Raw genomic sequence first — 25,061 nt, forward strand, 5'->3', positions numbered from 1 at the left:
GCTTGTTCATGCCTACCTTCCTGCCTTAACGTAGACAATTCCTTAAAGCTCAGTCATGTTTTACATTTCTGACTGTAAAATCAGTTCCACAGACAAATGAAATAAGAACAGTAAGATCTCCAAGTTCTCTCTCAAACTTCTACTTTACTAGCAACCTAGTCAAGCACAAATGATGCTTTGTCAAAAATTACACCACTGTTATCTGACAGAATAGCACTATAGTAGGCGTTGTAGCCAGATTAGGAAAGCCATGAAAATGAGAGATCCTTACTTAAGACCTCCATTCACATCTGCCCCACTTAAATTTTATTGAGACTAAGAAGCCTCACAAACTAGAAACTTCAAGGAGAGTGCCTTTTCAGAATTATCAGTGACTGGTCAGCACTTAACGAGGCAGAGTGGGTAAAAAATGATACTAGGGAAGGTAGGAGCTTTGCCTACACTGAGAACTGCAGAGCCATCATTATGTACTCAGATGATGAAGACTATACATTCTAACAAGAGAAGGTAGTATTTATAAACCAAACTGTAATTCCACTAGACAATGAGGATTATACCAAGTAAACACCTGGGGGGGAAAGTATTTACAATGGCAGTGTTTGTTCAGTGATTCTGCCTCATTGCTCTGTGAGTAGTAGTCTTCAGGATCCTTCACGATCCATTAGACCAAACGCTGCTGGAGCCAGGATCTTGGAAAGTAGACCCACCTTAATTAGTAAGTTGGGAGTCATGCTGTACCTCTATATCATACAGTGGATCCATTAAGTGTTTACAATTCAGTCATATTCCATTATTCGGTACGTATTTGATAAGTATCTGTGTCAGTAAATCCCTTGGCAATGGGGATAAAATGGTGAGTAAAGAGAGACTTGGGCTCTGCCTTCATGGAGTTTATCATGTGACTAGAGACAATTTTTTTAAAAAGAAGAAAAGTAAACAAGGAAATGAAGACAGGACAAGTGGTACCAACGAATGCTACAAGATACTACTGAGAGTCTGCACACTGGGGGTCTGACCTGATTAAGAAAGTCAAGATGTGTGTGCCTGGTAACCATAAAAAAGGCAGAGGCCTCTCATGCTCTCCTAGTGGCCCTAGAAAGAAAACTGTTCCCTCATCACCTTAACTCTTAGGGCAGTTATATTCCAAATTCTGATGTCTCCAACTACCTCCAACTTTCACGTCAACCATGGAGCTCCTTGGCCTGACTAAAGCATATATAAAACTCAGCTGGACCAGCAGATGGTCACTGCATCCTCCATCCACATCAGTGTCCTATTAATTGCCATTATCTCCACCATCTTTCATACTTAATTTCATAAAGGCGAAGTTTAAAGCTTAGACCCAGGAAAAAACTGCGGCTCCATATTTTTACATATTCTACACACTTCAACAAGGGAGTAAAAAGGAAGGTAACATAAAGGGACCTTTTCCAGCATCTTTCCAATTTCTCTGCCTCCAAATAAATGCTACCCATTCCTACCAACCAGTGCTGATTCTGGGTGGTCTGGGGAATGATCGCTAAGTTTGATTAGCTGGTTTGATGTTGTTTTGTTTTTAAAAACTTGGTGAATAAAATGAAGTACAGAGAATAATTTACAAGAATAAAGTTGGCTTTTTATCTTTGGCTTTCTTTCAGTGATCTACCATGCCATGGAATTAAGGGCTCTCTATAATCCAGGCTGGATAGCAGCTTCCTAAGTTTATAAGGCAGTTCCCTGAAAGTGCATTAGCCACAACTGTCTGCTCAAGCACTGCTCTCTTTGCTGCATTACTTCCTGCTCTCTGTCACCTGGTCTGCCCCCACACCAAGAGCAATGCTGGTACTGGGAGTCAAGACTAAGTATATAAAGTAATGAAATGCAAACAAAAGAAGTAACTTTACTTTGTCCTATCTCGCCAATCTATAGAAACTGAATTTTCTTTTTTTCTTATTAAGGAGCAACTTGGCCTATCTATGTCAAAAAGGAAGTCTAGATGTGCAAAGAAAGTTTGAAGTAAGGGCCACAAACATAAAGGTTACTTTTCTGGCTTTCTCCTCAACCTCCTGCTCTGCTGCTTCTCTGGATAAATGCTGACATGGGTCATCTGGCCTGTTCACATTCACTGACAGCACTTCCCCCATCCCCTCTCGACAAAGGCTCTTACTCATTTTGCTCTTCTCCATAGTCAAGCGAGTAATTTGAGTTAACAGGAACCTAGCCAGCCTCACATCTCCTCGGCCAAAACCCAGTTGCTTTTGGACTGAAGGGAAAGGTTGAGCTTTTCTTATATTCACCTAGAGCTATCTCCTAACCTGGCACAGATAAATGTAGCTGTAGCAAATTTGCCCTTCCCTGAGATCATGTCTCAAGCTCTCATCAAAGCTACTAAGGTTTTTGGGCAGAGAAGGCCAAGTGCTACAGCTTAGCCGCTTGCTCACTGCATTCTTGACAAAGCCCTTGCTCCTAATGGGTGGTGGGTGGCTGTAAGAGCTATCAGGGACCCTTTCAGGATTTGGACATCAAGGAGGCTGGGAGTGTAAACTGTTAACAACAAATACACTTAAGAACCTGGGAAGAGACACAGGACCTCAGATCTAAAATGCCAAAGTCTAAAAGGCTTTGGGTAGTATCAGTATCTATGCTTATCTACAGAGAGAAACTTTCAAAGTCAGAGAAGACAGTAACAAACTATTCAACTTAAAGACAAAACAGGCTGGGCGTGGTGGCTCACACTTGTAATCCTAGCACTTTGGGAGGCCAAGGCGGGCAGAACACCTGAGGCCAGGAGTTGGAGACCAGCCTGGCCAACATGGTGAAACCCATCCCTACTAAAAATACAAAAACTAGCAAGGTGTGGTGGTTCACACCTGTAATCCCAGCTACTCAGGAGGCTGAGGTTGGAGAATTGCTTGAACCTGGGAGGCTGAGGCTGCAGTGAGCTGAGATCACACCACTGCACTCCAGCTTGGGCAACACAGTGAGATCCTGTCTCAAAAAAAAAAAAAAAAAAAAAAAAGCGCATGCCATTATGTTTCTTTTGTTGCTTATCTCTAGTTGTTAATTTCCAGTATGGATGACTTACAGTAAATGTGTAACTAGATTACAATTAGTAAGTCTAGTTACAACCAGGCGGGGTGGCTCACGCCTATAATCCCAGCACTTTGGGAGGCCAAGGCGGGTGGATCACCTGAGACCAGTCAGACCAACATGGCCAAACCCCATCTCTAGTAAAAAAAACAAAAATTAGCTTGGCATGGTGGTGCATGGCTGGAACCCCAGCTATTCAGGAGCTAAGGCAGGAGAATCGCTTGAACCTGGGAGGTGGAGGTTGCAGTGAGCCAAGATCCTGCCACTGCACTTCAGCCTGAGGGACAGAGCGAGACTCCATCTCCTAGTTACAGCTTTACTGTTAAGTCATCCATATTAGAAATTCAAAAATTCATAGACCAGATAAACTAGTAATAACATCCCTATAGACTCTCCCAATTCTAAGTCTATGACTTACAAAACCACAGAACAAATCTTACATTTCTTTAGTTTTATTCCCAAGCCCTATGCTAATACGTATGCTCAGAATGGGAGAGATATTATTCGAATTGTTGCATACTAAACAAATACAATCCTTTCCACAAATTTATGGCTGGAAATTTTTAAATAATTATAATAACCCTTCATTCCATTTCTTATCTTCCTCCTGGCAGGAGGCTTTATTCTAAGATTCCTAACCTCATTAACATTAAAGAAATATTGGTGCAAATGCAGGACAGGAGACATGTGCACAGCCTCTTTCTTCAAGCACCTTTGGACACCTGAGGATTCTAACCAGATGAAAATATAAATTTTCGTAGCAGTCAGGATAATAGATGGCCCCCAAAAATCTAAGTCGTGCTCATGCCACAAGTCCAACGTAGCTGTCAGCCAAGCTGTTAAAGTACCTACCATCTCCACCAATGACATGCAATGTAGCAGAGAAAACAAGACTATCTCACTGGCAACAAAGCTTCCATCCAAAAGTGACACCATTCACTTCTCTGATTTTACTGACTAAAGTAGGTCACACGGTCATACGTGTATAACCAAGGGAGTGAGGAAAAGCAATCCCAACATGAGCCCAGAAGCAGAATGAGCCAAGATGCTTTTAAAACATCTTTTACACAGACTAAACAGATTCAACTCTCCCATCCATCCATTACGTTTCATTCAACGTTTTACTGAATGCTCACCATGTGCCAGGCATTGTTTTAGGCATTAACGTAGAGCAGAGGTCAATTTTTTTTTTTTTTTCAATCTTGAGCTCATAGGAACACATTATTACTCCTGGAGCACAGGGACATGTAGTGGATTCCTCCCTATCTCACTAACATTTCACTTTTCTTTCTCTTCTTTCTAATAACGTTTTCACTCCCTTTTCTTTTGCCATCCTTCCCCAATCTAATCTAATCTAATCTGATTCTTCAGAACCTCTACTCTTCATTTTCCAGGGCACCATTCCCCTCCTTTTTTCTGTGGCTTTGTCTGTTACAAAAGGTGTGGGACTAAGTAGCTTCGGGGACATTTCCTAAGCATAGTACCTGGTAATTAGTAGGTACCCTAAAATATGTACTGAACGAATCAATGTAAATAGCATATGCTACCTGGCAGTAGAAAGCTTTGGAGAAGGGAAGTCCTACCTCAAATTTTTCAGAATCTGATCATATTCTGATCTACCACTAGAAAACATCAGTGAAGATTCCTAGACATGGTATTTTCCTTTCCAGGCATTCCACCAGGACCCTCACTCTATAGGTCTGCCAATAACATGAAGAAGGCAGCTGGTTTCAACCCACTCAGAATGAAGAAATAAAACACTTCAGCTTTGTTACAGCTCTCATCTTATTTTGTTGAGGTGGTGGGGAGGGACTGTGCCACTGAAATAGCATCCTATATAATCAGTCAAACAGGACTCTTAAAAAGTCCTATCAGCCCATCTAATACCAAAGAAGGTATAATGAAGATATGCAAGACCTTGACAGTATTCTTCAGTCCATCCTAGCAGGGTTTAGCACCACAGCTTTTCAGAGTACAGATCAAACATGATTGCTGTTGTTTTTGAGCTAACTCTGGTGAAGGTCTAAAGAAAGTCACATTATGCAAGGCCATATAAAACATCTCTGGACTCTTATCAAACGGACAGAACCATACGCTTAGTTGAAGATTCCCTTTCTCTCTTTAAGAGACAGGGTCTTGCTCTGTTGCCTAGGCTGTGGTGCAGTGGCATGATCAAAGCTCACTGTAGCTTCAAACAATTCTCCCAGTAAGCCTCTCAAGTACCTGGGACCTGTAGGCACACACCACGCTCTTTTTTTTTTTTTTTTTTTTTTTTTTGTAGAAATGGGATCTCACTATGTTACCCAGGCTGGTCTTGAACTCCTGGCCTCAAGTTATTCTCCCAGCTAAGTCTTCTAAATTGCTAGGATTACAGATCAGCCCTGCATCTGGCCAATTCCCTAATTTTAAAAAAATTCAGAATGGCATATAATTTCTTGCTTTCACAAAAAGAGGGGAAGGCGGGGAGGGGAAGAAAGGAAAAGGAAAAGGAAAAGGAAAGGAAAGGGAAAAGGAAAGGAAGGAAGAAAAAAAGAAAGCATGTGAGATTTGAAAACAAAATTTTAAGTTTGTTTCCTATCAGACCCAGCTGAGAATTTGGCCCTACTGAAAGAGTCCAGTCTGATTTCACTAGGCCCGTGCCATGCTTTGAATGTGTCCCCCAAAGTTCATGGGTTGGAAACTTAATCCTCAATGCAAGTGTTGGGAGGTGGGGCCTAATAAGTGGTGATTATTAATCACTAGTAAGAAGCAGATGGGTTAATGTTATTATTGTGGGAGTGGGCCTATTACAAAAGCAAGTTTGGGCCTCTCTTTCTCTTCCACCATGGGATGATGCAGAAAGGAGACCCTCACCAGATGCCAGCACCATAGTATCAGACTTCCAAGCCTCCAGAACTGTAAGAAATAAATTTCTTTTCTTTATAAACTACCCAGTCTCAGGTGTTCTGTTTTAACAACACAAAACTAAGTCGGACAGCTTATATTAAAAGAAATAAACCATAAGTTTAAAGATCTGGTGTCTACTCCAGGATCTATGGCTAAATCAGCTGTGTAGTCAAAGAATTTCACATTTTTTATGTCTCAGTTCCTCATCAGGAAAACAAAGTGGCTAACTACAGGATTTCTTCTTTTTTAAGAGACAAGGTCTTGCCCTGTCACCCAGGCAGAGCCAGGCAGTAGTTAGGAGTACAGGCGCACACCACCCCACCTGGCTTAAACTACATGATTTCTATGGTCTCTTCCAGCTCTCAAATTTTATAATTCTAACAAAAGGCTCAGGATTTCCACTTCTGACTAGAATGCTCAAAGTTGCAAGATACCAAGCCTCACTCTATAAACTGCAACAAGCTGGATAAGCTACAAAAATCATAGTTTAAGAAAAAAAAAAAACCATCAGAGAGCTAAGGATGTAAAGAAATCTAAATAATAAATAAGCTAAATCAGAGAAAATGTCAAACCCTTCAGAAGGGAAGAGACCATAGCTATTCGCATTCCTGGCGAAGTGGCAGAACCAGGAATCCACTGACAGGATTAAGGAGAAACCAGCCAAACCTATAATGAACTTAATTTTAATGGTTGCATGTGGACTCAGATAATGTATTAGAGAATCTGGAGGAGGCCCAACTACAAGCCCCAATGCTAACTCTTCCCTATGGGTTTTCTTTTTTTTTGAGATGGTGTCTTGCCGTCACCCAGGCTGAAGTGCAGTGGTGCGACCTTGGCTCACTGCAACCTCCGCTTCCCAGGTTCAAGCAATTCTTCTGCTTCAGCCTCCCAAGTAGCTGTGACTACAGGCGTGCACCACCACACTCGGCTAATTTTTGTATTTTTAGCTTCACCATATTGGCCAGACTGGTCTCAAACTCCTGACCTCACGAGATCCACCTGCCTCGGCCTCCCAAAGTGGTGGATTACAGGCGTGAGCCACTGTGCCCAGCCCCCTAGGGGTTTTCAGTGTGTGCAAGTCTGAGAGCAAGGAAGAAAAGCGGAGAAAATCCCATGAAAAGAGCCTCTACCATATTCAAGGCAGCGGCCCTCTCTGTAGAAGGAGATCAAGACAGGAAGCATGGAATAACACCTCTGAGGCATTCTGAGTCTTCAAGTCTTCAAAGAACGTAAGACAGATATTCCTCCTAAGGCTAAGTCAAAGAATTAGGGCAAAATCAGGAGATAAGGAAAATCTTGAGTGAGACTAGAGAGCAAAGAGAATTTCCCAGCAGTCCAAAGAACCAGAATCTAGACTGAAAAGCAGAGCTTAAAGGTTCAGTAAAGCAAAGGCATATGAAGAGATAACAAGGCCAGACGCAGTGGTTCATGCCTGTAATTGCAGCACTTTGGGAGGCTGAGGCCAGCAAGCAGATCATTTGAGTCTGGGAGTTCGAGACCAGCCTGGGCAACATGGTGAAACCTCATCTCTACAAAATATACATAAAAATTAGCCAGGCATGGTGATGCATGCCTATAGTCCCAGCTACTCAGAGGACTGAGGCGGAAGGATTGCTTGAGCCTGGGAGACATAGATTGCAGTGAGCCAAGATCGAGCCATTGTACTCTAGCCTGTGCAACAGAATGGGACCCAGTCTCAAAAAAAAAAAAAGGATAATGGACAGCAACCCACAAATCTAGAAGTTCGATGAAACCCAAGCAGGATAAATACAAAAAAAATCCATACCTGGGCCGGGCGCAGTGGATCACGCCTGTAATCCCAGCACTTTGGGAGGTAAAGGCAGGCAGATCACAAGATCAGGAGCTCAAGACCAGCCTGACCAACAAGGTGAAATCCTGTCTCTACTAAAAACACAAAAATTTGCCAGGCGTGGTGGTACGCACCTGTAGTCCCAGGTACTTGGAAGGCTGAGGCAGGAGAATCACTTGAACCCGGAAGGAGAAAGCTGTAGTGAGCTGAAATCATACCACTGCACTCCAGCCTGTGTGACAGAGGAAGACTCCATCTCAATAAACAAACAAACAAAAAACATACCTATGCACACAGTGAAATGTTGAAAACAAAAAGAAAAGAGAAGGAACGAAGAGAAAGAACAACTCTTGGCCAGGGCACAGTGGCTCACGCCTGTAATCCCAGCACTTTGGGGGGCCAAGACAGGCGGATAGCCTGAGCTCAAGAATTCAAGACCAGCCTGGGCAACAGGGTGAAACCCTGACTCTACAAAAAATACAAAAATGAGCCATGCATGGTGGCAGGCGCCTGTCCTAGCTACTTGGGCGGTTGAGGTGGGAGGACTGCTTGAACCCAGGAGGCAGAGGCTGCTGTGGGCTGAGATCAGCCACTGTACTCCAGCCTGGGTGACAGAGCGAGACTCTGTCTCAAAAAAACAAATGACAAAAAAGAATGACTCTTAAAAGCAACCAGGAGTCCGGGCACAGTGGCTCACGCCTGTAATCCCAGCACTTGGGAGGCAGAGGCAGGCAGATCACCTGAGGTCAGGAGTTTGAGACCAGCCTAGAGAACATGGTGAAACCCCATCTCTACTAAAGATACAAAATTAGCTGGGCATGGTGGTGCATGCCTGTAATCCCAGCTACTCAGGGGGCTGAGGCAGGGGAGAATCGCTGGAACCCAGGAGGCAGAGGTTGCAGTGAGCTGAGATCGCACCACTGCATTCCAGCCTGGGGAACAAGAGCGAAACTTCATCTCCAGAAAAAAAAAAAAAAAGCAACTTGGAATAAAAGCAACCAGGGAAAAGAGAGAAAGTATATACTAGAGAAGAAGAATAAGAATGATAGCTGATTTACCACCAGAAACAATGAAAATCAGAAAACAATAGAACATTTTTCAAGTACCAAAAGGAAAAAAAAAAAAAAAAAACTATCAACCCAAAAAGAAAATAAAGAAAAACCAAAATAAAAAACAAAATCTATCAAGCCAGATGTATTAGTCACAGTTCTCCACAGGGACAGAAATAATAGGTTATATGTATATATGAAAGGGAGCTCATTAGCTTATTAGGGAGAATTGGCTCACAGAATCATAAGGCGAAGAAGTCCCACATCAGGCCGTCTGCAAGCTGGGGAAGAAATAAGCCAGTAGTGGCTCAATCCCAGTCCAAAAGCTTCAAAAGCAGGGAGGCCAACAGTGCAGCCTTCTATCTGCAGCAGAAGGCTGGAGAACCCCCGACAAACCACTGGTCTAAGTCTAAGAGTCCAAAGGCCAAAGAATCTGCAGTCTGATGTTCAAGGGCAGGAGGAACAGAAGGAAGCATCCAGCACGGGTGAAAAATGAAAGCCAAAAGACTCAGCAAGCCAGCCTTATCCCATCTTCTTCCGCCTGCTTTGTTCTAGCCTCAGTGGCAGCCAATTGGTTGGTGCCTACCCACACTGATGAGGGTGAGTCCTCCTCTCCCAGTCCACTGACTCAAAGATCAATCTCCTCTGGCAACACCCTGACAGACACACACAAAAACAATACTTTACCAGCTATCTAGGCATCCTTCAATCCAATCAAGTTGACACCTAATACTAACCATCACACCAGAATTCTGTATCTAAGGGAAATAACCTTCAAAAATGAAGACCTTTTCAAAAAGACAAAAGCAGAAAGATGCCAGGCACCGTGACTTATGCCTGTAATCCCAGCTACTTCTCAGGAAGCTGAGGTGGGATAATCACTTGAGTTCAAGAGCAGCCTGACCAACACAGTGAGACTCTGTCTCCATTTTAAAAAGGAGGCTGGGAGCAGTGGCTCATGCCTGTAACCCCAGCACTTTGGGAGGCTGAGGCGGGCAGATCACCTGAAGTCAGGAGTTTGAGACCAGCCTGACCAACATGGAGAAACCCCCATCTCTACTAAAAATACAGAATTAGCTGGGTGTGGTGGCACATGCCTGTAACCCCAGCTGCTAGGGAGGCTGAAGCAGGAGAATCACTTGAACGTGGGAGGCAGAGGTTGCAGTGAGCCAAGATTGTGCCATTGCACTCCAGCCTGGGCAACAAGAGTGAAACTCCCCGTCAAAAAACAAAAAAAGAAAAAAAAGTATTAAGAAAACTGGATAGAATCTGTCTCCAGCAGATTTTCACTTCAAGAAATGCTAAAAGAAGTCCTTTAGGATGAAAGAAAAATGTAACGAACCCCAGATCTACAGAGAGGAATAAAAAACTCAGAAAGGGTAAATATCTCAAAAATATAAAAAGCCTATTAAAAATACCTATCCATGGCCAGGCGCAGTGGCTCACGCCTGTAATCCCAGCACTTTGGGAGGCCAGGGCAGGCGGATCACCTGAGGTTGGGAGTTAGAGACCAGCCTGGCCAACATGCAGAAACCCCATCTCTATTAAAAACACAAAATTAGCCAAGCATGGTGGCACATGACTGTAATCCCAGCTACTCAGGAGGCTGAGGCAGGAGAATCGCTTGAACGAGAGAGTCAGAGGTTGCAGTGAGCCGAGATTGTGCCACTGCGCTCCAGCCTGGTGACAGAGCAAGACTCTGTCTCAAAAAAAAAAAAAAAAAAAACACTTAAAAATTAAAAATTATTGGGCCAGGCACGGTGGCTCACACCTGTAATGCCAGCACTTTGGGAGGCCGAGGCAGGCGGATTATGAGGCCAGGAGATCGAGACCATCCTGGCTAACACAGTGAAACTCCATCTCTACTAAAAATACAAAAAAATTAACCAGGCATGGTGGTGGGCGCCTGTAGTCCCAGCTACTCGGGAGGCTGAGGCAGGAGAATGGTGTGAACCCGGGAGGCAGAGCTTGCAGTGAGCCAAGATCACGCCACTGCACTCCAGCCCAGGTGACAGAGAAAGACTCCGTCTCAAAAAAAAAAAAAAATTATTTGTTCATATTATAAAGGAAGTCATAGCACTGAACATGAAAATAAAATGTTGAAATTTTTATTTTATTTATATCTTGAGACAGGGTCTCGCTCGCCCAGGCTGAAGTGCAGTGGCATGAACATGACTCATTGCAACCTCCGCCACCAGTGCTCAAGGTGGGTGGACCACCTCAGCCTTTTAAGTAGCTATGACCACGGTGCGAGCAGCCCTGCCTGGCTCAATTTTTTTATTATCTTGGTAGAGACAAGGTTTCACAATATTGCCTAAGCTAGTCTTGAACTCCTGGGCTCAAGCAAACGTCCCACCTGGGCCTCCCAAAGTGCTGAAATTACAGGCGTGAACCGCCACGCCTGGTCAACATTTTTTTAATATTTGAATTTTAAAAGAATATAAGCAAGGTTTTATTGAGACTGTATTGTGTGTGAAGTATTGTGTTGGACATACACCCTTACACTAAATCCTCTCAATAGGCAAAATAAATATTATAATCTTTATTTTAGAGAATTTAAAAAATACATTCAAGATCACACATAAATGAGAGAGCCAGGATTTGAACCAGGTTTGTAAACCAAATTCCAAGATCTCTCACTGTACCTTTTTTTAATTGACTAGTATATATCTCCCTTCACTCCCCAACCCTTTGGGTAGTGTATATTTCCTATAGACAAAGACCTTATTCTGGCTGGGCGCAGCGGCTCATACCTGTAATCCTGGCACATTGGGAGGACAAGGTGGGCGGATCCCTTGACATCAGGAGTTTGAGACCAGCCTGGCCAACAGGGGTAAACCCTGTCTCTCTACTAAAAATACAAAAATTAAGGCCAGGCGTGGTGGCTCACATCTGTAATCCCAGCAGTTTGGGAGGCCAAGGTGGGTGGATCCTTTGAGGTCAAGAGTTCAAGACCAGTCCGACCAACACGGTGAAACCCTGTCTCTACTAAAAATACAGAAAAATGAGCCAGGCGAGGTGGCACCTGTAATCCCAGCCAATCGGGAGGCTGAGGCATGAGAACTGCCTGAACCCAGGAGGCAGAGACTGCAGTCAGCCGAGATTGCGCCACTGTACGCCAGCCTGGGTAACAGAGTGAGAGCCTGTCTAAAAAAAAAAAAAAAAAAAAATTAGCTGGGCATGGTAGCACACGCCTGTAGTCCCAGCTACTCCACAGGCTGAGGCAGGAGAATTGTTTGAACCTGGGAAGCGCAGGTTGCAGTGAGCTGAGATTGCACCACTGTACATCCTGGGCAACAGACTGAGACTCTGTCTCAAAAAAAGAAAAAAAATCCTTCTTCTGCATAACTAAAATACAATCATCAAAATCAGGAAATTAATGCTGGTATAGTACTACCATCTAATAATCAGACCCCATTTAAGTTTCTGCAATAATCCCAATCATGTACTTGGGACGTAAAGGACCCAGTCCAGAATCACGTTACGCTGGGTACGATGCAATTATTAATGCAGTTTTTCGCTTCCGAGATTTAAAGGAATCAAACATTTTATACAGTCCACAAAAATTTACTGATGTGAAAGGCACTGTATGACGATACAGTAGAGAATAAGACAGACAAGGTTATTCTGCTTCCAAAGAGCTTGCAATCTAGTAAGGAGAGACCAACAAACAAGTTAGCTAATCAACAAATTCAGATTTGGCCTAGTAGCTGGGAAATGGCCCTCTGAGGAGCTGAAACCTGAGTAAGAAGCTACCAGCATTGCTGAGAGATGGGAGAAGGGCATTCCCAACAGAGGAAACAACAAATTGAACAACCTAAGGCGGGACAAAACTTGGCATTTTGGAGCAAAAGAAATGCCAGTGTAGCCACAGCATCTCCAGCAAAGGGCATAGGAAAGGAGGTAGCAATAAGATAGGAAGAACACATGAGGCAGGATTCTGAATCTCATAACTAAGACCAAAGAAAAACTAGGAAACCGCTTTAAGCAGGCAATCTACATTATTTCATTTACATTTTTGAAAGCAGATTCTTGTTACCGGGAGAAAGAATGTCTGAACAAGGTAGCTGAGTGAAAGCAAAGACCAGTTAAGAGCTATTTCAGTAAGCCAGGTGACATAATGGGGGCTGAGACTAGGGTGGTAGAAACAAAGATGTAAAACAGATCATTGAATAAATAGATTTAAGTGATATTCTGGAGACCAAAAGAACTTGATGATGGATTAGCTATAGGGATAAGGGAAAAACAGGATTCAAGGATAACTCCTAGGTGCCAGTTACGGAAGAGGGAAAGACTGGAAGAATATTATGGAAGAGAGTTCTATTTTGGACATGTGAGGTATATTTAGACAACTGCCTACTAGGTTACTAAGTGGTAATGTCTAGCAACGCAGTTGGATAATATGTCTGGAGCTCAGGCAAGAAGTCTAAACTAGAAACATAAATATGAGAATGATTCACATGTAGATGGCATTTAAAACAATGAGTTGAATGAGACCACCTAGGGGATGAATTTAGAAAAAGAGGGTGAAAAAAAAACCCAGGAGTTTTATTCTGTCTTAGGTATGCCAATACTTAGATGTAGGTAAAGGAGAGAAGCCTGTTTTAAAAAAAAAAAAAAAAGGGCAGGTGCAATGGCTCACACCTGTAATCCCAGCACTTTGGGAGGCCAAGGTCAGTGGATCACCTGAGGTCAGGAGTTCCAAGACCAGCTTGACCAACATGGTGAAACCCCATCTCTACTAAAACTACAAAAATTAGCCAGGCGTGGTGGTGTGCGCCTGTTATCCCAGCTACTGGGGAGGCTGAGAGGCAGGAGAATCACTTGAACCCAGCAGGTGGCAGTTGCCGTGAGCCGAAATTGCGCCACTGCACTCCAGCCTGGATGACAGCTAGACTCCGTCTCAGAAAAAAAAAAATACAGTATAACAAGGAGTAAAGTGAAGGAAAACAAAAACATATGTCTCATAAAATGAGAAGTAGATGAACAGGCAGAAAACAGTGGTCAACTACATTGAACGCTCCTACAAGAGCCTGTAAGACGAATTTAGTAAATAGAAACCACTGGTAACCTTGATTAGAGTAGTTTTAATGGTAAGAATGGAGGCCAATCTGTAGTAGGCTGAGAAGCACTACTTTGTAGAGAGAGCACAAAATGACAACTTTTGAAAACTGGTTTGGAGGAGAATCAGAGAAATGAGGCTGTAGCTAGAGAATAATGTGGAATGGGGAGAGGGCTTATAAAGAAGGAAGCCTCACTTAGAGCTGCTGTCCAATAGTGCTGTCTGCAATGATAGGGATGTTCTATATATATCTGCACTGTCCAATAAAGTAGCCATTAGCCAAATATGGCTACTAAACAACTGAAATACGGCTAGCATCACTGAGGAACTAAATTTTTAAAATTTTTCTTTTAACAGTCACACATTTCATTGCAGAAAGCACTACTGGTTAGTAGCTACCATACTGGACAGTACAGTTCTAAAGCACATCTGTATACTAACAAAGATGATCCAGAAAGGGAAAAATTCATGATGCAGGCAAGAACGAGGTAAGTCCTTAAGAAGTCAACAGGCTGACAGGGTGCGGTGGCTCACACCTGCAATCCTAGCACTTTGGGAGGCCAAGGTGGACAAATCACTTGAGGTCAGTAGTTCAAGACCAGCCTGGCCAACATAGAGACAAATCCTCATCTCTATTAAAAATACAAAAATTAGCCGGGCGTGGTGGTGGGCACCTGTAGTCCCAACTACTCAAGAGGCTGAGGCAGAAGAATCACTTGAACCTAGGAGGTGGAGGCTGCAGCGAGCCGAGATCATGCCACTGCGCTCCAACCTGGCCAACAGAGTGAGACTCCATCTCAAAAAACGATAAATACATAAATAAAGAGAAATCAACAGACTGAGCAGAGTGACTCATGCCTGTAAACCCAGCACTTTTTGAGGCCGAGGCAGTATGACTGCTTGAGTCCAGCCTGGGCAACAGAGGGAGACCCCATCTACACACACAAAAAAATTTAAGATTAAAAAAAAGTCAAGAGAAGAAGTCCAGAGCACAAGTGGCGAAATCTACATGGGATACAACATGAATGAAGCAAGGCATGAAATTACAGTAACTGGTAAAGACTCAAAATATGTGTTAAGCCTGATTCGAATCTTAAGCATGTAACTCAATTACAGAGGGCTATAAAATCCAAGCAGGAGGGGGAGGGTAGGTAACTCATATCTACTAAGGACCTATTATGTGACAAGCATTTTCTTTTTTTTTTTTTTTTTTTTTTTTGAGAAGGAGTCTCGCTCTGTCGCCCAGGCTGGAGTGCAATGGTGCGATCTTGGCTCAAAGCAACCTCCACCTCCTGGGTTCAAGTGATTCTCCTCCCTCAGCCTTCAGAGTAGCTGGGAGTACAGGCATGCATCACCACACTTGGCTAATTTTTTGTATTTTTAGTAGAAATGGGTTTTCACCATGTTGGCCAGGCTAGTCTAGAACTCCTGACTTTGTGATCCGCCCATCTTGGCCTCCCAAAGTGCTGGGATTACAGGCGTGAGCCACCGCGCCCAGCCATGACAGGCATTTTCTAAATGACAAATTATTTCTCTCTTCTCTAACTACAGTCTTGTAAATATCATTTTATAAAGAAGAACAATGACGCTCTAAGAAAAGCAACTTCATGAAATTACACACACAGTAAATGCCAGGATTTGGACATAGGCCTGTGACTATAGGGTTAGAATTTTCCCATTGCATATGGTGGAAGGTTAAGGCCAGCCATGGTGGCTCACGCCTGTAATCCCTGCACTTTGGGAGGCCGAGACCGGTGGATCACCTGAGGTCAGGTTACTTTATCTACTTCAAACATGGTTGAAACCCCATCTCTACTAAACATAAAAAATTAGCTGGACATGATGGCGCATGCCTATAATCCCAGCTACTTGGGAGGCTGAGGCATAAGAATCACTTGAACCCAGGAAGCGGAGGTTGCAGTGAGTGAAGATCACGCCATTGCACTCCAGCCTGGGCAATAACGGCAAAACTCCCTCTCAAAAAAAAAAAAAGGTGGGAGGTTAAGAACCACTCTGTTTCTGCACCTGGAATTAACATAAACAGCAGATCAATCTGGAAGTTACCAACAAGTGCCAACAAGCCTAGAGATACTAGGCCAGAGGCAAAAACTATCCTGTCGATGCTTTCCACAGAATAATGAAGCAAATAATAGCCATTTTTAAAAAATACAAGTGAAAATACCTATTAAAATGGGAAGGAATGGACTTCCTTACAACTTAGATTATCTACTTTATTGAACACAGATGTATCAATTAAAATATCAGCACTGTTTTATAATACATACTAAAATAATACCTGGGCATATTAGAAAAACTAAGTCAACATACCCTCTCTCCAATTTGTACATTAGGAGAAAACAATTATTAAACTGAGTCTAACCCATTATTAAATTACAACTTAGATTTTAGGTGGGCAAAGATCATCTAGATCTGTGTTGTCCATGTAACCACCAGCTACGTCCAACTATTTAAAGTAACTAAAATTAAATAAAAAATTCAATTCCTCAAGTGCACTACTTGCTCGTCAAGTATTCAACAGTCACACATGGCCAATGGCTACCTCACTGGATAGCACAGAACACATCTATCATCATAGAAAGTTCAACTGGGCAGTGATTAGCTTCTACATTTTCCATTTGACTTTTTTCTGAAGGGTCAGTGGAAAGAGCAACTCAGAAGACTAACGAGCTGAACAACCATGTATGCATCATTTTAATTTTTATTTATTTACGTATTTTTTGAGACAGGGTCTCTTGCTGTTGCCCCGGCTGGAACGCAGTGGTGCAATCAGGGCTCACTGCAGCCTCAACCTCCTGGGCTCAAGCAATCCTCTCATCTCAGCCTCTAAAGTAGCTGGGACTACAGGCGTGCACACCACAACTGGCTCATTTTATTTTGTAGAGACAGGGTCTCACTATACTGCCCAGGTGTATGCATCATTAAGCAGTGCTTCTCAAACTGAATGCGCACTGAATGACTTGAAAATCTTGTTAAAATGTAGGTTCTTCCCAGCATGGTAGGAGGCCAGGAGTTTGAAAACAGAATGGGCAACACAGCGAGACTCCACTCCTAAAAAAAAAAAAAAAAAAAAAAAAAGGCAGTGTATGATGGCACACACCTGTATTCCAGCTACTGAGGTGAGAGGATTACTTGAGTCCAGGAGTTCCAGGTGGCAGTGTGTTATGATCACACCACTACACTCCGATCCAAACTGGGCAACAGGGCAAGATTGTGCCTCTTATTTACAAAAAAAATGTAGATTCTAAGATTCTAATTCAGTAGGACTGAGATGAGGTCAAGATTCTAACTTCTAACAAGTTCGCAGGTGATGCTAATACTGTTGGTCCAGAAATCACACTTTCAGTACCAAGGTCTTAGATCTCTCCAGGCCTCAGTTTCCTTAACTGTCAAATGATGTACACGAATGAAACAAGATAATGCCCATGACACCTCCAAAACAGTAATATTTTAAAAGTTTTATGATTGTACAGAATTAAATACATACAGATTTGTACTCTCTGCAGAGGCAGACTTTTCTGAGGTAAATGCTAGGATTCTTTTTTTTTTTTTTTTTTGAGTATTTGATGTATTTTATTTGTTCAAATGCTAGGATTCTAAAAACAAGTTTTATGATACCATTTTTTTTCTGTGAAAAAAATACCAAATTTAATGAAAATCAATTGGAAAATTTTATTTGCTATATAAACATTCAATCTCTGAACAAGTTTTTAGAAATGGACTTAGAAGACTGACATGTATAAAAGACAAAGCTTTTAGAACTCTATGGGCCGGGCGCAGTGGCTCACGCCTGTAATCCCAGCACTTTGGGAGGCCCAGGCAGGTGGATCAGGAGGTCAAGAGAGCGAGACCATCCTGGCCAACATAATGAAACCCCGTCTCTACTAAAAAAAAAAAAAAAAAAAAAAATACAGCTGGGCATGGTGGTGTGTGCCTCACATCCCAGCTACTCAGGAGGCTGAAGCTGAAGAATCACTTGAATGTGGGAGGCGGAGGTTGCAGTGAGCCGAGATGGCACCACTGTGCTCCAGCCTGGCGACAGAGTGAGACTCGTCTCAAAACAAAAAACAAAAAAAAAACAAAAAAAAAAAACCAACTCTATCAGACAGCCACACAGTATTTTCCAAATAGGCAGTTCATGGAGATGAAAAAACCAGTGCTGGACTTGGCCCACATCACTGTCACCTTAAAAGCATCAGCTTCACATGAAAGCAACCCCTGGAAAATGCCATTAATTACAGTAACATTGGAGTTGTTTTCTTAAAGTCTCAGTCAAGGTTCTCAGCAATAAAAATGAGCAAAATTCCCATACCACAGGTAGGTTGTAGTGTAATGTAACAGCCCACAAAACAGGCTGAAGGAACTAATGAAGGCAGCCAACAATGCCACACAGAATTTACTTCTGAGGCATCTTCTTTCCATTTTAACAGGGGACCTAGAGTAACACAAGGTTCAAATGGTTCAAAAGTAACAAGGAATTGGATAGCACTGGTGAGAAGGCTCAGCATTTCATAAAACAGTACCTTGGAGACAGGAAGCAAGCTAAGATATCCAGTTTTTGTTTGTTTGTTTGTTTTTTGGAGTCTCACCTCAGCCTCCCAAAGTGCTGGGATTACAAGCGTTAGCCACCGCCCTGGCTTCAGTTTGTTTTTAAACTCTGAATTATGCACTACAGCTAATTATCTATATTTGAAAACAATGCCGGAAATGTGTTAAACCTCTAAGTAATGTGATGCTCTGAAAATTTTCAATACTTTATATTTGTATTTTTATGTTTCCTTTACTAGAAAATTTTTTTTAAAGTTTGAATTAAACTTTATTTAAAAATCCTCTAGATATAAAGCACGCAACAGTCTTCCAAAATAGTTCCAAAAATTTAATTCACATTAACAATACATTTTATGGGCCGGGAGCAGGGGCTCACACCTGAAATCCCAACACTTTGGAAGGCTGAAGCAGGCAGATTGCTTGAGCCCAAGAGTTCAAGAACAGCCTGGGCAACATGGTGAAAACTCATCTCTACAAAAAATACAAAAACTAGCCAGGCATGGTTGCACACAGCTGTAGTCCCAGGGACTCAGGAGGCTGAGGCAGGAGGATCACCTGAGCCCAGGAAGTGGAGGTTGCAGTGAGCAGTGATTGCACCATTGCACTCCAGCCTGCGTGACAGAGCAAGACTCTGTCTCACAAAAACAACAACAAACACTTTACTGTCCACAAACTCCTCAAATCCCTTTGGAAAATTAAACAGTATACACAGAAAAACTAGAGGATGGGTGGGAAATTTTTCTTTTATTTTAAAAATTGAGACAGGGTTTTGTTATGTTGCCCATACTGGTCTTGAACTCCTGGCCTCAAGCGATCCTTCCACCTCAGTGGAATCCTAAAGTGCTGGGATTACAGGTGTGAGCCACCGCACCCAGCCCCACTCTTAAACTGCCATTCTCAATCTTTTTCCCCCTCTCAATCTTATTTTAAGCCAACTTGCTAAACATTGCCTGTATTAAAATCAGTCAAAAGATTTATCTTATTACCAAGTTTCAACTTAAAGTTTTAAATTTGGAAGTGTACATTCAGTTTATCTTAAAAAAAGAAAAAGAAAAATAGTGCCTAATACCTATTTCAAATTGTCTTTATTAAAACAGAAAATTCACATAAATCACAAAGCACAACATATAATCATGTTTTAATAATTCCATGAGTGAAACATTCATATTCAGAGCCATATCTGATTAAATATTAAATATAAAGATAACTCACATAACCAATAAAAACATAAGATCAATTTCTAATTACACCATAAAAGTACTATCTGTCCTTTATAAATAACTTGTAACAAATCTCTCTCAGCAGTAGCCAAAAACCTGCTAGTATCAAACATTTAATTTCAGCACCTGATCAGCAATTGGTTTTACCTTTCCTCTCAGCAAACGTTACACAATTCCACCTGTAGGGTATACGATATCCTTTTAAAATGCAATTTAAGAAGCCATTACTTTATAGAAACTGCTGTTCCTCTTCAGAAAAAAAATGAGAAAGAATTTCAATGTGGACAGGAACATTTTAGCCTATCATTTAAAAAAAAATACAATTAAAAAAAAAAAAGCCACGTAGCAGTCCGTGGGCAGCATGAGTCATCATCCAACTCAAAACTTGCAGCAGCACTTGTAAGCTTCCTCCTACCCGACCCCATCCCCTTCAGCAAAGTACCCTGAGTCAGCAAACCTTACTATTTTGTCAGTTATGTTTCTCACGATGCTTTAAATGAATTTATGTAAAGCACTGCAACATTTTTAGTGCTAACATTTGTCTTTAGAATGTGTGCATTTTTTTAATCGCAAAATTAACTTACTTCAGATCACTCTTCTCTGGATTTTTTAATCACAAAGTAGCCAACGACTACTTCTAATGCTCTTTTGCAAATAACTGAATTCCAAAATATCCTCATATACGAAGTTTTTCCTAAAATATTCTCCATTTTCCAGTGTTTTCTTCTGAACAGTAATACGTAGGTCATCAAATATGTTCTGCTCAAATCTGGCATATTTTCTAGATTAACTGCAATTACTGAATTCAGGACATCAATAAATAATTTGACAAGCTTAACATGGCAATTCTTAATAAATGATGTAAAGACTTTACACTCCCTGGCACATAGCAAACACTTCATAAACATGTTTGAACAATTACTATCTAAAGACAAAGTTTCTTTCACCCAATTTAAAATTATTTTTTAAAAATTAAAATCTGACATTTCTATGAAGAAATTCCTGATTTCAGGGCCAGGCCCTGTTTGGACCCTACATTCTTCTGGTCAGATCATTCTTTCCATCTCAGTTTTCCAGCGTCAAAGAGAGAGGACATGCCCAATTGAAACTGTAAGAGACAGGCTAGAAGAATCAGTCATCAGAAAATTACTCTGAAGCTGCTTGCTCTTCATTCTACGGCGTGTTAATCTTTCCCCTCGACAAATCATCTGTATTCGTTAAAATAAAAAAAAAGTCATTACTGAGACTGCATCTTTAGCAATGAACATGAATTACGCCGTTAATACAAGCAGGCTTCTAATTCCAACTCACCAGTCCCTTTCACTGGACCTTTTCCAATGAACCAGCAAAAGAAAAAATAAAACAGGAAAGGAATCGAGAAGCTCCTGCTGCACAGAGCTCCCCCGTAACACCTGAACCGGTTGGGTCCTACACCCGTCAATAAACAAAAGGTTGCCAAAACACCTTTACTTTTCGACACAACTCACAAGGCGGACTAAAATGCACAGCAAAGCGACAAGGCCCTTTTTGGTGAACCGACAAAACAAGCTTTCATTTGGGCACTTTCACAGAACACCACTTAAGGTCCCGAAAGAAGCTAAGGCAAGACTGCAGGGCCGGGGGAGGAAATCAGGAATTTCGTCTCCGAGTTTTCAGTACCTCATTCATGGCTAGACTCAAAACTTGGGCGGACTTCAGGGCTCTGAGGCGAGCCGGGTGAGCGCTGCGCGCTACGCCACTGGAGACTTTGCCCGGCCGGAGTCAGCTGAGGCCGAGTCACCGGCTGGGACGGGGGAGGAGACACGGGAGCATTTCGAAGGGCAGACTGCCAGGAAGGCGAGACTCCACGCCACCTCATGTTCCCCGGGCCGCCGCCCCTCGCTCGCCCGCCCTCCGGTCCGGCTGGGTTTCGAACCCGCGGAGCCGGGCGCAGGTGGCGGGGCAGCAGCCGGCGTGCGGGGCCAGGGAACCGGCGCAGCCCGGCAGGGCGACTGGCGAGGGGCGTGCCGGGTGGGAGGGGCCCACTGGCCGCCTCGCCGGCCCCACGCGGGGACCCCGGCCCGCCGCCCGCCGGCCCGCGCGGGGACGCGCCGGCCAGGCCCGAGAAGGCGGGCAGGCGGACGAGCAGGGGGCGGGCGGCAGACCAAACAAAAGCGCCTTTGTTGAGCGGCAGCCGCCGGAGGGTCACACACAATGGAGGAGGGAGCCGGCTCCGCCGCCGCCGGGCCCGCCGCGGCGCCCTCCCGAGCCGCCCCGCCGGCGCACCCCGCACACGTACACACACACACTCACGGGACTTCTCCGACTCATCGAGAGAGTGCGGGGCCCGCGGACAGCCCCCAGTGTCGGCTCAGGTCTCCGGCTGTGCTGGCAGCAGCGGCGTCTCCGAGGCTCTCGCTTTGCCGCAGTCGCCGCCATGTAACCCCGACCCGCGAGAGAGGGCGAGGGAGAGGGGGCGGGGCCTCTCCGTGCCACGCCCCCTCACGTCACAGGCTCACTCCACGGGTTCTCCCGCCCCCGCCCTGCCAAGCGCGCCCGCACGCGCCGGAATTTCCAGTGCCCGTGACTGGGCTGCGCGCGCCGCGGGGGCGGTGGGAAAGGCACGCGGCTAGTCCTGCGTCTCCGGGGGGCTTTGCCTGCGGGCGGGCGAGGAGGAAGACAGCCGGGGCCGTCTCTGCTCTACTACCTGCCCCGGCATTAAGGGAACAACGTGACCAAACCCAGTGCGAGCGTTTACTAAGCACCTACTACGTGCAGAGCACTGGGCAATCCGAGAGGAAGAGGCTTCAGTCTCCAGGAAGGCTGGACCTCAATATGGATTAGGCTGGGAGGCGGCAGCCCGCGCACAAGGCAGACGCGTCCGAGGCCAAGTACTAAGGTCATTCATTCTGCCAGAGAGTATGGAGGAAGGCTTTTAGGAGAGGTCGCCACGGGTGGCCTTTCAGCTGGATCTTGGAGGAGCGGGTGTAACCAGGAGGTGAAGGGGAGGGTGTTTCTGCCGAGGGAACAGTGTGAGCAAAGACTGGGAAGCCTTGTTGCAGGAACTGGGATAGGATAATTTGGATTTGGAAAGGGATGCACTGTGAAACGTAGAAAGGTGGATGGGTACCTTCTTGGGCCCACTTCTTGGCTAAAAGCAAACTTACATTACTTTTAATGGCTTATTGAGTCCAAGGAGCCTTTCCAGTGTTTATGTGAAATTTAAGTATTTATGAAATGAGAGATGCAGGTCAGCATATTTTTTCAATGACTTCATCACCATCTCTATGAGAACCATACAACAGCCCTTTAGCCATTATTATGGGCATCTTCAAGAGTGAGGCAAAGACCACTTCAAAAAAATCACAAAGGGCCGGGCATGGTGGTACACGCCTGTAATCCTAGCACTTTGGGAGGCCCAGGCGGTCAGATCACCTGAGGCCAGGAGTTCGAGACCAGCACGGCCAACATGGTGAAAGCCCCGTCTCCACTAAAAATACAAAAACTAGCCAGGTGTGGTGGCTCACATCTGTAATCCCAGCTACTCGGGACGCTGAGGCAGGAGAATCCCTTGAACCCCGCTGAGGCTTGCCGTTAGCTGAGATCGCGCTACTACACTCCAGCCTGGGCGAAAGCGTGACACTCCGTCTCAAAAAAAAAAAAAAAAAAAATCACAGAGTAACGAAGTTAAGTGGTTGGGGTGAGCTCGAATGCTTTATATTTTTTAATATTTAAAACAACGTCAGCTGAGTACCAGGTGTGAAGAAGAGGTGATGAGTGAATAAAACCAAGAGAAAGGGGAGACTTATTGCAACCGCAGAATTGCCAACTTCTGCAACAAGAGCTCTTACCTTCAGCCCCACTGCCCCTGCTCTAGGCTCTCCTCTGATCCTCAGGACATTTTTCCTCTCACCGTTTGAGAACTCGTTTACCTTCCTCTTCCGTCAATGTTTGATCACCCAGAGAACGTGGGAGAATAAATACCAAGCACTGGGCCTTCCCTCAAGGAGCGTTTAATCCGGTGTCACTGCTGACTTCCGGTAAATAACCTGTGGATAATGCAAAGTTGGCTTATAATAGTAAGGGAGACCACTAAGTTGACAGAATCTTTGTACCTTTTCAAAAGGGGAGGTCAAGGATGGAATAATTACAAGATTTGGGGACTCTGGTTTTTGTTTGTTTTTCAGACAGAGTCTTGGTCTGTCGCCAGGCTGGAGTGCAGTGGCGCGATCTCGCCTCACTGCTACCTCTGCTAAGCGATTCCCCTACCTCAGCCTCCTGAGCAGCTGGGACTACAAGCGCGCGTACCACGCCCAGCTAATTTTTGTATTTTTAATAGAGACGAGGTTTCACCATATTGACCAGGATGGTCTCAATCTCCTGACCTGTTGATCCACCCGCCTCGCCTTTCCTAAGTGCTGGGATTACAGGCGTGAGCCACCACACCCAGCCCAGGGATCTGGTTTAAGACTGGTTTTTCAGTGACGGTTCTGATTGGGTTTGGGACAAATTTGTGATATCATAGTTTAGGATGGGTGGGCAGAGGATGGGGAGAGTTTTGAAGAGAGCCTAAAGGGATAAATAGTTGTTAAACTCGGTAGAGCAGAGGGCTATTTACCCTGATGAAGGCAAATTCTGTCAGTAACTTAATGAGATAAATGGGTTTTAGGAAGTTCCTGAAACCACGATCAAGTTATTTGCAACCCCACCGTTTTGGGCAAGAGTTTCTTGGAATTCAATTTATATTTATTGCAGATAGTTGAACTGTAAAGTCATGGTAATGTAATTGGTTTTAGTTTTTTGGGGTTTTTTTTTTTTGAGATGGAGTTTTGTTCTTGTCATCCAGGCTGGAGTGTAGTGGCATAATCTCAGCTCACTGCAACCTCCACCTCCCGGGTTCAAGCGATTCTCCTGTCTCAGCCTCCTGAGTAGCTGGGATTACAGGCTTGTACCACACGCCCAGCTAATTTTAGTATTTTTAGTAGAGATGGGGTTTCACCACGTTGAGCAGGCTGGTCTCAAACTCCTGACCACCCACCTTGGCCTACCAAAGTGCTGGAATTACCGGAGTGAGCCACTGAGCCCGGCCAGTTTTAGTTTAGTTTAGTTTTTTTTTTTTTTTTGTGCGATGGAGTCTGGCTCTGTGGCCCAGGCTGGAGTGCAGTGGCAGGATCTCGGCTCACTGCAAGCTCTGCCTCCCAGGTTCAAGCTACTCTCCTGTCTCAATCTTCCAGTAGCTGGGATTACAGGTGGCACCACCACACCCAGCTAACTTTTGCATTTTTATTAGAGAGGGGGGTTTCACCATGTTGGCCAGGCTAGTCTTGAACTCCTGACCTCAAGTGATCCGCCCACCTCAGCCTCCCAAAGTGGTGGGATCACAGGCGTGAGCCACTACACCCAGCCCGGTTTTAGTTCTT

The 25,061-nt window shown here is 44.0% G+C and overlaps 1 protein-coding gene across 1 annotated transcript in view; it reads right to left on the reverse strand.

The window, feature by feature from the left end:
- MAPK6 (mitogen-activated protein kinase 6) overlaps window positions 1-22,126 on the reverse strand; it is a 46,414-nt gene extending 24,288 nt beyond the window's left edge. Inside the window, exon 1 of the mRNA XM_023227219.1 lies at window positions 21,955-22,126. The gene's annotated coding sequence lies outside the window, so the exon portion shown is untranslated. The remainder of the gene's footprint in view (window positions 1-21,954) is intronic.
- Between the last annotated feature and the right edge of the window lie 2,935 nt (window positions 22,127-25,061).

This window comes from Piliocolobus tephrosceles, chromosome 6 (assembly GCF_002776525.5).
Source record: "Piliocolobus tephrosceles isolate RC106 chromosome 6, ASM277652v3, whole genome shotgun sequence".
Classification (NCBI taxonomy): domain Eukaryota; kingdom Metazoa; phylum Chordata; class Mammalia; order Primates; family Cercopithecidae; genus Piliocolobus; species Piliocolobus tephrosceles.